The sequence below is a fragment of the Podarcis pityusensis genome (assembly GCF_964106645.2).
Source record: "Podarcis pityusensis genome assembly, chromosome: Z".
In the NCBI taxonomy this organism is placed as follows: domain Eukaryota; kingdom Metazoa; phylum Chordata; class Lepidosauria; order Squamata; family Lacertidae; genus Podarcis; species Podarcis pityusensis.
Window position 1 is genome coordinate 35,446,306 of NC_138044.1, and position 14,528 is coordinate 35,460,833.

General features: G+C 42.3%; 1 long non-coding RNA gene across 3 annotated transcripts in view; it reads left to right on the top strand.

The window, feature by feature from the left end:
- Positions 1-13,896, top strand: part of LOC308468371 — an 85,780-nt gene extending 71,884 nt beyond the window's left edge. For all 3 annotated transcript variants that reach the window (XR_013981604.1, XR_013981605.1, XR_013981606.1), the window contains one exon: positions 13,398-13,896. This is a non-coding gene — a long non-coding RNA (uncharacterized lncRNA). The remainder of the gene's footprint in view (positions 1-13,397) is intronic.
- The last annotated feature ends 632 nt before the right edge of the window (positions 13,897-14,528 follow it).

The following is a 14,528-nucleotide window of genomic DNA, read 5'->3' on the forward strand; positions in this document are numbered from 1 at the left end:
GGAGAAAATAATCCATACTAAAGGAAACTGCTTCTTAAAGCCCTAATGCTGCTTTGATTTGCCAGATGAGGAATGCATATCATAATAAGCCTGCATCTACTATTTTTATATCATTACATTATTGAGCCACACTTACTATGGTTATCACATCTGAATTTTTAGAATTGTTTCACATAGATGTGTACCATTGAGTGTTTCAATTTATTTTTTCTCTGACTCCACCTATATTAGAATGGGAGATTCATAGGTCATGATTTAGTGCACCCGGAGGCCCACATGTTCCCATCCCTGTCTATCCTATTGCAATCATATGGACATAAACAGGCCAAAACACAAGGGAAGCTCTTCATGAAGGAACAGTGACCAGCACTGCATAGAATCATATTCTCCATCTTAAGCAGAAGAATCCAGTTCCTGTTCATCACCCCTCTCAACCCTATTTTAAAACCCTATTTTAAAGGTAAAGGACCCCTGACAGTTAAGTCCAGTCACAAACGACTCTGGGGTTGCAGCGCTCATCTCACTTTTCTGGCCGAGGGAGCCGACGTTTGTCCACATACAGTTTTTCTGGGTCATGTGGCCAGCATGACTAAGCCGCATCTGGTGAAACCAGAGTAGCGCATGGAAATGCCGTTTACCTTCCCACCGTAGCGGTACCTATTTATCTACTTGCACTTTGATGTGCTTTTGAATTGCTAGGTTGGCAGGAGCAGGGACCAAGCAACGGGCGCTCACCCCATTGCGGGGATTTGAACTGCCGACCTTCTGATCGGCAAGCCCTAGGCTCAGTGGTTTAGACCACAGCACCACCCGTGTCCCCCTTCTGTGTGAGGCAAGGGTTCAGCTCTATCTTTGAGAGAGGACTTTGCCCAAGTGCATTTTTTTCCTTTTCTCACTCTTTCTGTTTTCATTTAGATTACTTTGTTTCTTATTGTATTGTATTATGAAAAAGCCTTAATAAAATTTCATGAAAAAGAAAAGGTGTGGAGAAGCTTTTTCTGCTTGAGAATCACAGTCACTTCTGGGCCGCCTATGGGGGGGAGCAGGGCCAGGCCGGACACACATGCCTGTGGTAAATAAGGCCGTAGCAAGAAAATATGAATCTTGATGTGTGTAGCTCAGACTCTTAATATCAGGGTCATGGGTGTGAGCCCCATGTTGGGCAAAATATTCCTGCATTGCAGGGGGCTGGACTATAAATGGCCCTCGTGGTCCCTTCCAACTCTATAATGCTATGATTCTTCCTTTGTATAGAAGTCTAGCTTGCACACAAACTCACATACTCTGTTCTGCCTTACAGCCAGGCAAGCAAGAAAAGCATGACCATAGTTAGTGAACATATTCAAGCCAGGCAAAAACACTCAAGGAGCATGCAAGGCAGAGCCAGTGAGGTGTGCAGCTTGAGAGGAGGGGTGATTTGAGGAGAGTCCTGAGGACCAGATACTGGAGGAGCTGCATTTTGCACCTGGGCCTGATGTTTTTCATCCTTCTGTTAAGTCCTAGTTCCCAGAGGGCTGCTGGTGCAGGGGGCACTCTTCTTGATATACTTCTTCATGGTAGAAATAAATTGTTCAGTGTGTGCATAATGTCTATGTCAGTGGAGTGTTTTAACAGCCATCTTTATATCATACCTTGAATAAGCTGCACTTCTTATTGTGTGAATAAGTGATAAAAGGGAGTAGTAAAAAAGAAGGAACCTAGGCTGCCATGATATTATACACATTTATCTCCTGCTGTAAATTAGATGCCGTTCAGTACTGCAATTAATAGGTAAAAGAACACATAGAAAGAAGGAAAAAACACATTAAGGGATTATGACCTAGGCGCATGCGCGCATGCGCGCACACACACACACACACACACACACAATGCACACACTCTCTCACACACATAAATCTGGCTTCTTTTCTTAGACCTCTTAAATATGCAGGCTTTGTAATTCAGTTGAAGCAGTTTAATGTCTAATATTTAATGTAACACTTTGAGCCACTTAATTTCATATTCCAAAGCTTTAATGGGCATAATACTAGATAGATGATTGTACTATTAGTCTAATCTTTGACAGTATCCATATGGTGCTCTGGAAATGATGTACGTGTTTGGCTTTTCAAGCAGGTTTTTGAATTCAAAATAATGATAACCACTGAAGGTGTTTCTGTCGTAAAAGTAAGTTACGCTGTGATCTTCAACTCTGTATTGCCTTATACATGCCCTTTTATTTTATCATTATTTTCACAGAGATAGGGAACAATGAATCTTTTCAAGATCTAAACAATGAATCTTTACCAATCATTTGGCAGTCTATTATGAACTAGGGTAATAGCAATGATATCTGAGCTTCTGAAGTAAAGCATCCCTAATTCCTTTGTTATTGACTCCCTCAAATTTTGTATTTTGGGTCTGGCAATGGTGGTTCATATTGACTGAAAAATATTCAGGATAGATGGTTGCTTTAACTATATGTCTAAAGACCTTCACAGCAGATCACCATTGGAAACAAGTTTAAAAAGGGAGAAGGAACCTGTGGCCCAGCAAATGTTGCAAGACTCTAACTTATATCAGTTGCAGCCAGCATGGCCAAATAGTCAGAAGTTATAGGAACCAGACTTGAACAACAACTGAAGAGATGGTACCATCATTGAAACAGCTCTACTGCAGGCCGAACAGCCAAGAGGTACTGGAGTATTCACAATCAATAAAGGAAATGTTTTCTTGTTTGCTTGCTTGTTTTATCAAGGTGTTTTTTGTTTTTTTGTAAATAAGCAACTATCAATCTAAATAGGGACGCGGGTGGCACTGTGGGTTAAACCACAGAGCCTAGGACTTGCCGATCAGAAGGTCGGCGGTTCAAATCCCCATGATGGGGTGAGCTCCCATTGCTCAGTCCCAGCTCCTGCCCACATAACAGTTCAAAAGCACGTCAAAGTTCAAGTAGATAAATAGGTACCTCTCCGGCGGGAAGGTAAACGGCGTTTCCGTGTACTGCTCTGGTTTGCCAGAAGTGGCTTGGTCATGCTGGCCACATGACCCGGAAGCTGTATGCTGGCTCCCTCGGCCAATAAAGCGAGATGAGACTGGACCTAATGGTCAGGGGTCCTTTACCTTTACCAATTTAAATCTATATCTGCATCACCTATGTTGTGTCTTGAAGCTGCATTCATTTTAACCCACTGGAAATTTGGATGCCAATTGGTGGCTTAATCATTTGGCATGTCACTGCTTTCCTCAGTGCAACCTTGAGATGTTACAAATGGGGAAGGCCAGAGCTTAGTGGTAGAATACCTGCTTATTATACAGAAGGTCACAGGTCCAATTTCTGACACCTCCAGATAGGGATGGGAATGTCAGCTGCCTGAATTTTTGGAGAGCTGTTGGAGTAATTCTGATTTTACTTATGCTTATGGATTTAAATATGTTATAAGTCTCTTGGATACATTTTTGTATAGCAAGCCGCTGTAATCTCAAATAATGATAACAATAATTACAGCTGAAAGTGTTACGATTAGGATACAGTTGTATTTTTCTTTAAGTTCTCTTTGGAATGTTGCTTGAATATTTTCAATCTGGAGTCAAAAGAGTTGTGGCTTGTTTGGCTGCTGACAATCATGAAGGGTGAATCAAAACCACCTTGAAAAATATGCTGTCTCAATAGATCATACAGACAAACTCTAATTCTCACAAATTTTGGCAGATGTAGACACTGGTGCATCGGAGTGCAGTCATTCTGCCACAAATACTTTCAAGGAAAACTTGTCAAAATTGCTGCCAATTTCTTCTGCAGCTAATGCAAGAGATGTGATTGTCTTCAGAACAGAATCATCACATTCAGCAGTAAATAAGCATCATTCTTTGGTCACACAACTCTCAGTGAAGAACATTATTATTAAATTTAATTAAAGCATGTAAAAACCATCGGAATTAACAGTACTTTTCTTGTTTGCAAACCAAGTTCAATTATTTTATTTTCCTGGACAAATACCTCAGTTTGAACTGGTGTTGCGCAAATTGTGAAATTAATCAAATTGAAAGTTCATGGCGAATATTAATGTCAGCTGCAATTAATATGTTGGAATGAAACTCATTTCCTTTTGCCTTGAAGCAGATGGAAGCTGGGCCAGAAAGCAAGAGTCCAAATATTTACTAACTTCAGCTACAAGTTTAGAAAGGAAAAGGTTACAGCAATATAATTTGACAGTTTGAAAATGTATTCCCCCCCCCCCTTCATTTGCTTACTCTTTCTGTCATGAACCTGTTTGTCAGTTAAGGTTATTGTCAGAGTATCTTTTCAAGTCTTCTCTACCTCCAGAGTATATGAGTATATGATTACTTTTCCCCCCCTGTGGTGGCATGCCCACTGGCGGGGGAAGAGGAGTGCAGGGGGAGAGCACCGCCCCTGGCAGCACGATCCCGGTGGGGTGCCATCGTGGCTGCCCCCCCTGCCTGCACTGGGCACCATGCCCCCAGGACACACACCATGCCCCTATGGGCAGTGCGCCACACCCCCAGGATGCGCGCCAGCCCTGGCCCTGCCTGCTCTCCGCCTCCCAATGCCAGAGCATGAAGCTCTGCCACTGGGCATGCCAGCTTTGGGATTCCTTCATTAGGGTCCCTCCAGACTGTTTTTTTGGGGGGGGGGGGCGGAGGGACGGACAATGTAGGTGTATGATGCAACATGCCACTCATGCAATAATAGTGCATTAATGGTGGATTTATACTGGATTGTCCACACATCATTTCACTTTCTTAGTTGTTCTACGATGGTTCCCCTATGTTACCATATTATCGCCCTGTGGAGGGGCACTCTGGTACTATAGCACAACAAAAGTGGAACAAAAAAGTGGTTTGTAGTTTAAAAAGTTACAGGATTTTAGCAAGAAATTATAAGACATGCATCTGATGCAAATGAAGCAAGAGCTTCATTTTTTCACAAGAGCAAAGTATGATCGCCTATACAGTCATACCTCGGGATGAATATGCTTCAGGTTAGGCAAATTCGGGTTGAGCTCCGTGGTGACTCGGAAGTAACAGAGTGCGTTACTTCCGGGTTTCGCACACACGCATGCGCAGACCGTCAAAATGGTGTCACGCACATGCGCAGAAGTGCCAAAACGCAACCTGCAAACGCGCAGACGCACCGTCGCGTCTTGCATTCCATTTGGGACGCAAACGGGGCTCTGGAACGGATCCTGCTCGCATCCCAAGGTACCACTGTAAATTCAATGATAACATCCTGAGCACAAATAATTATGATTGTTCAACAGAAAGGACACCTGGAGGGGACCTTTGGGCTGCTACTGCTGTGGCTCCTTTCCTCTTTATCATCTGCTCCTCTTAGAGGAGGGGAGGGGAGCCAGTGCCCCCCCCACGATGGTACTGAACTACAACTCTCATCAATCCATGCCAGGGATGATGTGACTTGTAGCCCAGCCACATCTGGAGGACCAATTCTGTCTTAGAATCTTAGGCTTCTTCAACTTTTGCTCGTTTTAGACCACTTGCCCATTTTCAGTCTTTTATCTTTTGCTTCCACTTTTTTTATTGCCGAAAACAAAACAAAAAATGCAAGCTCTGTTGGCCAGTGTGCTTTTGATTTTCCCTGGAAATTTTACCTATATTTTGTTCAAATCCCTTTTTTGACACAGCAAAGTTCTTGTATTGTATTGTTCTGTCCCTTTTCTGAATAGGTGGGTTGTGGGCCTGCTGAATCTCTGTACAGACTGCTGAAAACCTGCTTCCTTCCATCTCCCATCATCTCCTCCATGGCCCCTTTCTCTGCTATGCACACACACAGAGAGAGAGCTTTATTGCAGTTCATAGACCCAAAATACACAGTACAACAGTAGTACATATCTACAGTTATTAAAGTGTAAGATTGGCCTTGCTAGCCATATCTCCTAGCAATAATTGTAGCCACTTACATATAATGTATGTGTGTGTGTTTGTACAGTGGTACCTCGGGTTACATACACTTCAGGTTACATACACTTCAGGTTACAGACTCCGCTAACCCAGAAATAGTACCTTGGGTTAAGAACTTTGCTTCAGGATGAGAACAGAAATCGTGCAGTGGTGGCGTGGCAGCATTAACTAATTGTGCGGTGGTGGCGAGGCCCCATTAACTAAAGTGGTGCTTCAGGTTAAGAACAGTTTCAGGTTAAGAACGGACCTCCGGAACGAATTAAGTACGTAACCAGAGGTACTCATTCATGGCACCCACATACAAAACATTAACTTGTTCATAAATAATATAGTTTGGGATGAGCAGTGTGGTAGCCATGCTTTCTGATGATACCAGATTGTCCAGTGAGTTAAAACAAAATGATCTCCAAGAGGATTGCTCCAAACTGGATGAATGGGCAGTAAAATGGAACCCGCAGTTCAATGTAAGCAAAGTAAGAAGGTACAGATTGCACCATTCTACTCCATTCAATGGATAGATCCCATTTCCTTTCACCTGGACCTGGCTGTATGCAGTTTCCATGGCACTGTGGCTTTCCACTTCCCTTTAATTCCTTTCTGAAAATCAGTCACATAGATTACAACGTGCAAGAGAGAGAACGTCGCTAAAATTGCTGAGGCCCCAAATCATGCAGAGCTGATGTTCAGAAAATATGCACATTCACGCAGCACTGTCATTTGTTAGCAGGGATGCTTAAAATATGATGTAAGGGGAAGCCAGGCTGCCGAACTCCCTCAAAACGTGCCTAGGAATTACAGCAGTCTTATGCAAGCAAAGGAAAACTTTAAACCAATTACAAATCTTGCTTGGAAGAAGGGCCTCTTAAAAATAAGAACTGTTTAAATGTCAGGTATTAATAAAAAAACCTGTCAATTTTAAATCCTATTTAACTTTCATGTGCTGGTTCCTTGTTGTCATAGCTGCTCATTAGGAATTTGAAACAAATGGGGGGGGGGAGAGAAAGCTCTGTGGAATAAAAGCTACTGAATAAGAGAACGAAGCAGTGCATACAAAATATAGTAGAAAGTAGCACAGCAAGGTATGAAATCATTAAAATGCTCTTCACAAATTTGTTTTCTTAATTATGATTTTAAACTATGAATGCGTTTACATAAGCAATGTGGGTTTTCACCCAACCAACAGCCTCTTTCCTTTGTAAATTTTACAGCTCTATTAATTACTCTTTAGAAAAAGCATTGTTCTGAGTTTTATATATAGAAAGAAACAGTGGTAGGGCTTATTATTTTTTTATATTCTTTGCAATTTTATACCACCATTCTTCCAAGGAACTCAGGGTGCCATTTATAGTTGCTCTGTCACAACAACCATGCAGAGTAAGTTCAGAACCTAGCTCTAAAACTGATTTCTTTTTAGGACATGACCCTTGTTTCCAACCACCTCATCCTGGTTCTACACCTCTGTTAACTGCAACAGGAACATAAGTAAAGCCTTGGTGGATCATTCCAAAGGGACATTTAGTTCAGCATCCTGTTCAGACTTCCTGTATTCAGGTTCTTTGATCTCCTGCGCTTATTCCACCTTCCCTGTGTTCCCTCTGGCTCTGTTATCACAAAACTGCTGGCTAGAAGCTTGTTACCAATATTAATGAATGATGGACATTCATTTATATGAGAGTGTGGCACTAGAAACTGGCTCTTTTATGTACGGGGAGGTCATTAATTCAACATTCTAGGGTCCCTCCAAATGTTCTTTTTATTGTCCATTCATGATGATGTGCTGATATAATGGCATGGCCCCTGCTATTAATACTGTTTGCAGCTGCATAGGTTTTGGGGCGAACATACTGCTTTGTTTCCAATTAGTTCATTTCCCATATCTTCCTGCTGAAATTCTGTAACTCTTCATGTCACAAATGTTCCAGTTCAGTCATTAATCTTGATCCTTCCTTTGTTGCTCTATAGTGCTAGATTGCCTCTGTAGATGGAAATAATGTGGTAACATTGGGGAACCATTGCAGAACAACTTGTAAAGTGGAATGATGTTTGGACAGTCCAGTATAAATGCATCACTAATGTAGTATTATTGCATCAATATGTTGAAGAATACACCGCACACTCAGCTAGTGAGACTTCCTACTCACTAATTTAAGTTTGAAAACCAAAAACCTTGGAATTTCTTTAAGATAATAAGAGGTGAATTCTAGGTTGGCTTATGTGTGTCTTTTTGTTTGTTTTCAAAGTTTCCAATCCTGCTGTCACCATGTAAGGCTCCATTTTGTCCTAAAACAAATCCTCTCTCATACATAATAACCCCCAGTTGTGTTAACTTTCCTTCCTTAAAGTAGCCAAAAGACAACACCTGTCTCTCACAGCAATTGACCGTGAAAAATGTAGGGCATTTCTCTTATATGTTTTCCTCTGCTTCCTTGTGGAATTAATTATATCCACCACTCTTGTGTGCGTTGCAGATCTTTCAGCAGATTTAATCTGCTCCACAATCTTTTCTGTTGCTCACTTATTCTTTTTACTTCTTCCTTTGAAAAGATTGCTGAATTTATAATCTTTAGCAAAATTAGGTAATTTTTGGCTAATTAAATAATCTATGGCCTTTTAAACTGTATGTGTGTGTGTGTATTTCTGTTTGTTTCTATATTGTGAATTTTTGTGTTTTTATATTGTAAACCACCCTGTGATCCTTGGATGAAAGGTGGTATAGAAATTCAAAGAATGAACAAATGAATGAATGAATTTTCAAGGAGCGTCTCCACCCCCATTGTTCTGCCCGGACGCTGAGGTCCAGCGCTGAGGGCCTTCTGGCGGTTCCCTCATTGCGAGAAGCAAAGCTACAGGGAACCAGGCAGAGGGCCTTCTCGGTAGTGGCACCCGCCCTGTGGAACGCCCTCCCATCAGATGTCAAAGCGATAAATAACTACCTGACATTTAAAAGACATCTTAAGGCAGCCCTGTTCAGGGAAGTTTTTAATCTGTGATATTTTACTGTATTTTTGGTTTCTATGGAAGCCGCCCAGAGTGGCTGGGGAAACCCAGCCAGATGGGCGGGGTACAAATAATAAATTATTATTATTATTATTATTATTATTATTATTATTATTCAAGGGATAGTGGCAAGCAGGCTAGAGTTTGTTTCCACTCATTTAGGGTTTTGTGTGTTTTTAAAAATCTGAATGGCAATTGCCCAGTTTTGACTTCAAATTCCAATGGCTGCAGAGGCTACAAGTATCTGGAACACAAAGAAATGGACTCGGTGTTTTGAGCCCAAACATAGAGCAGCTAAGCACTGCAAATCTGGCACAACCTTATGGATCCTCTAGGGTAGATGAGAGAATCAACCAGCAATATGGTTAGAAAGGGGGCAGACTGGTTGTATGTAGAGAAGGGCAGCTTTGTGATTTCCTAGAGGGAACTGAGACCTAGGAGTTGTATAGAAAATAGCCTTCCCACCTGAGGGAACACTCAACATGAGGCAAGGTCTTAAGTTAGAAATCTGCACTGTAATTCTTCTTAAATAATGCTTGCACTGACCATGCACACTTACTTGGGAGTAAGTCCTCTTGAAATCCCTGGGAAATAATTCTTAGTAAACATGGAATAGGTTTGCATGTATGAAAAAATAATAATTCCAAGGAGGACATTACGAAGGCAGCTTCACACAACATGGTATTTGGCCTTGGGAGCCTGAATAGGTCAAAAGTCACTCACCTGCAGGCAATCATGATTCACAATCACATCTCTCTCTCTCTCTCTCTCTCTCTCTCTCTCTCTCTGTGTGTGTGTGTGTGTATGAATCATAGAATTGTATAGTTGGAAGGGACCCTGGGGATCATCTGGTCCAACCATCTGCAATGCAGTAATCTTGCCCATAGCTGTCCCTGGGCTCAAACCACCAACTTTCTGGTTAACAGCCAGGCACACTAACCCATTGCACAACAACATGTGTGTGTGTGTGTGTGTGTACACACACACATTTATACACACACTTGTAGCATACTCAAGCCTATTCTGGCTTCCCATTACATGTATACGTAGCGCAACATGAGCTATAGAAATGTAATAAATAAACGTGCCAATGTTTGTGTATGAAACAAGTAGTGTAATTACAAGCTCCTGCATTTGCATGACACCCCCCCCCCTTGCCCAAATAAACTTTCAAACTTGCCTTTAATAGTTTATACATTGCTTCAGGCACTTTTCATGTTGTTGCTGTAGTGGAAGAGGCAACTTATAACACATTTTACAAATAATGATAAACATCAGCTCGCTGAGCCTGCGAAGCTTTGAATTAATTCTGCTTTTTGTCCCCTACTGCAAATGACTTTAAAAATTCATTTGCTAAGTGTTACATAGCTGACCACAGGCAGCTGGACTGAACAATCACGCCAGATTTCTCTCTGCATCAGAGGCAAGCGCTGAATATGCTATTAGCAGCACATTGAGCCTCTGTAGCTCGGTATTGGACACAGATGAAAAACCCTTCCAAATGGCTTTCCCTTTGAATACAGCACTTCCCTGTGGATCTTACCTAATACAAATTCCTGGATGATTTCAGCTGTGAGATACAGTATTGGATTATTTTGCTGGGCATGTCTGTTTTATTGTTGTCGATAAAGGCTCCAGCATGGAGGAATAGCACTGTTCATGTCTCCTGCGTTGCCCACAGCATGAACTTGATTGTGCACTCCATTACTGAGAAAGTCAGGGGAAATGAAAGATCTAACTTGTGAAGCAAAAGCAACCCCCCCCCCCACACACAAAAAAGCAGAAGAGGTGTGTGTGTGTGTGTGTGTGTGTGTGTGTATAGTGTCAGCATACAGGTATTCCAGAAATCATTGTGCTCTCAGAATAGAATGGAAGAAAAGGCATTTGTTTTCATTGCATTCCTGCAATACTTTTGCTGAGAGCTAGAGCTGACAGGGGCAACATGTTCTGGCCACCGCCCCAGCCACCACCATTTCTTATTTCCTCTACACTTGTGCCTTTCCACCGTGGACAACTGCACTCTCACAACCAGAGAGATACCTAAAGCAAGCTCTCCCTCCCCAGCTATGGGCAGGGGGTGAGAAGAGAGGGAGAGAGAGTTGTGCCAACCAATACTCCCTCCTTCCACATGACAAAAGCAGCAGCAACAACAACAACAGCAACAATTTCTATTCTGCTCTTCATCCAAGGATACAGGGCAGTTTACAATTTACAATTTAAAAGCACAAACATACATAACGTCAGTGGCATGCGGTCAGTACACTGGGGTCCACTAGGCCTCTAAATGTTCGCCTGACACCTCCTTCCCAAAGCCCAGGAAGCTTCCTTCTGGCTTTGGGAAGGAGGCAGGGGGCTGCAGCATCCTGTCAGAGGTCTGGCTTCTCCTTCCCAAAGCCCGTGAAGTTTCTGCCTGGCTTAAGGAAGGAGGTATAATTCTCATGCATGCAACGTCATCATCCCCACCCTACAATCCCCCTTGCAAGCTGGTCCTCTGCCCCAGACTGTTCCCCTGTTCACCGCACACCACTGCATAACATGGTAACAAACCAAAACAATACCCCTCAACAGTTTAAAAGGCCTTAGATTGTTTAATAAGCCAAAGGCCTGGGAGAAGAAGAAGGTTTTTGTCTGTGCCTAAAGATGTTTAACGAAGGCGCCAGGTGAGGCTCCCTAGGGAGAGCAGTCCACAAATGGGGAGCCACTGTTCTCGTATTGCCACCCTCTGGACCTCTCATGGAGGGGGCACACAATGAAGGGAATCAGATGATGATCACAGTCTGGGTTGTATCATGTGGGGAGAAGCAGCCCTTGAGGTATTGAGGTCCTGAGCCATATAAGGCTTTATAGATCAAAACCAGCACTTTGAATTGGGCCTGGCAACTAATTGGCAGCCAGTGGAGTCAGGCCAGTAGTGGCATAATATGCTCAAATATGTGTTCTTGCACAATAAGCCTGCTCCACATGCCCATGAAAAGAAATAAGATTTTTTGCAATAAGGAAAGTTACAGGGAAATGCACTAGAAAGTGGTGGAAAACAATTGCTTGATGCAACATTGTGTAACCTCCCAGGTAACAAATCAGAAACAGTGGTAACTGAGCTTCCCACAACAATAAACAGCTCATCTAGAAACAAGCTAGAAAAAGATGATTTTTTTGGATATGGAAAGGCAGCTTGTATATTCCAAAATAACGTTTATTGAAATTCTACCCTCCAAAGAGAACTCCACTATATTTTAGGGTTGGGGACACAGCCATGTTTGTCTTGGTGAAAATTATTCTCCCAGGGAACCCAAGGCAATTCCCTTGATTAAGGTTCTTGGATCCCATGCAGAATTAATCAGTGTGAAATTACAGGAAAGTCTGCTCTCTGCCCTGTACTGGCAGCAGGAACACTGCACAAAAATAGACCTGATTCGTGACTTCTGCCTCTCTGCAGCTCCGAATGGATTAGCAAATTAAAGTGCCAGGAGGGAATTCTATCGGCTAGTGAGAATTTCAATGTGTTAAAGGCAACCTGAGCTAATGGTTTGAAATGTATGAAATGGTTCTTTGAGATACTTGCTTTCAATATGCAACCTAACCATCTGGGCAGTGCTGGGCGCGGTCAGAGCCAAAACTGGACAGAGCAACAAATGTAAATTTACCATTGGCAGGTAGGCTAGATTCTATACATGCTCACCCAGCCCTGTCTGTCACCATCCTGAAAAGCAAGAGGCATTATCAGAGTTCAATGACATGTGAAGCAGGGACATTGAGGGGTGTGGCCTGAGCAAATGTTTGATAGCCAGATGTAGAGGCCTGGAAGATCACGTTCAGCCTCTGCGTCCAAGGTTTCCCATGCTTGCTCTAGAGATCTTTAATTGTTTTTTGAGGGTGTGATTGCACTCCTTCTTGTTCATACTAGTGATGGAATGTGTCTGGAATGAGGCGTCTTACATCACACCTCTCCCATTGTATTTTCCTTCCCCTAGTAAAATTCACATTTACTGGTGTGCACCTGAGTTATTGACAGATATTTGCATTTAGAGTGGAACCTCGCAGAGGCAGAGCTAGCTGCTCCGGCACCCAGAGCGATGCACATGCTGTGCACCCGGGGGTAGGGTGATCTGCCAATAGGGGTGGGGCAGCAATGTCATCCCCCCTCACGGATGACACCTGGGGTGGGCCGCACCCCCCTCCTCCGACAGTGGAACCTTGGTTTTTGAGCATCTCGGAAGCTGAACGTTTCAGTTTTCGAATGCCAAAAACCTGGAAGTGAATGCTTCTGTTTTCGAAGTTGAATGGCTTCCGAAGCATGTTTCTCCATTTTCTCAATAGAATTTGCTGACTGCCCATTGTGCCCCAGTTGTTGAACGTTTCAGAAGTCAAATGGTCTTCTGGAATGGATTACATTCAACAACCGAGGTACCACTTTATTTTAAAAAGGGTCATATCCAACTAAGTTGTACTCAGAGTTTTATTCTGAAAATCTGTCCCACCAGGTCCTCCGGAAGATCAGATGAAAGAAAGAAGCATTCACCATACTGAACTGTGAAGGATTTGTTCTACTCAGATTCTACCTGGAGTTGCTGATTGATGAGTAGGCAATGGGACACAGTTGTGACAACTGCTGCAGTGGGACCTCAGTATCTCCCTGGAAAAAGGCACCTACTGGAAGTTGCAGAAAATGTTACCTATCACCACAGTGACTCAAACACTAGATCACTAAATGTAGATGATTGTTGCATGCTACCCCAAGTAGTGTGAGATTTCAGAGGTTCCAGGTGCTTACCCAGGAATCAGTTTCCTTGGCATGAGGGACACTGTTTTATGTTATATGGTTTATTTACACACATATGCAACCTGAGCCTACAGTGGAAGACTCATAATATTAATGGCCCAAGAAGGTCTTGCTTCTTCCATAGCCACAGCCTTGTATTCCAGTGGAAATCAGGCCTGACTCTCTCTCTCTCATCTGCCCAGCCTGCAGCCTGCTTCTAGCTTCTATTTTTTTTTAAAAAAATAATATTTATTACTTTTCCAAAAAATCCAAACACCAAAAGAAAAGAAGAAAAAAACACATACAATACAATACATTAAACTAACAAAACAATACAACAACAATAAAATAAATCAAACAATTTCATTATCCCATCTTTCATTCACTTATTTCCGCGACCTCCTCACACCTCCCTTTTTGTATTCCACTTCTGTTAATTATTTCAGCAATTCCTTTCCATCTATCTCTGTTTTCTATCCTATAATTATCTTATCTCATTCTAACCTTATTTTTTCCTTTAATACTCTATTAATCTATTTATACTTAATTCCTTACAACATTTCTACTAAAGCCATGTAACTTCATTCCAACATTTTTCTAACATTCATTAATTTTACAATATTTCTGTAAGTAATCTTTAAATTTTTTCCAATCTTCTTCCACCGACTCTTCTCCCTGGTCTCGGATTCTGCCAGTCATTTCCGCCAATTCCATATACAGTGGTGCCCTGCAAGACGAATGCCTCGCAAGACGAAAAACTCACTGGACGAAAGGGTTTTGCGTTTTTTGAGCTGCTTCGCAAGACGAATTTCCCTATGGGCTTGCTTCGCAAGACGAAAAACGAAAACGTCTT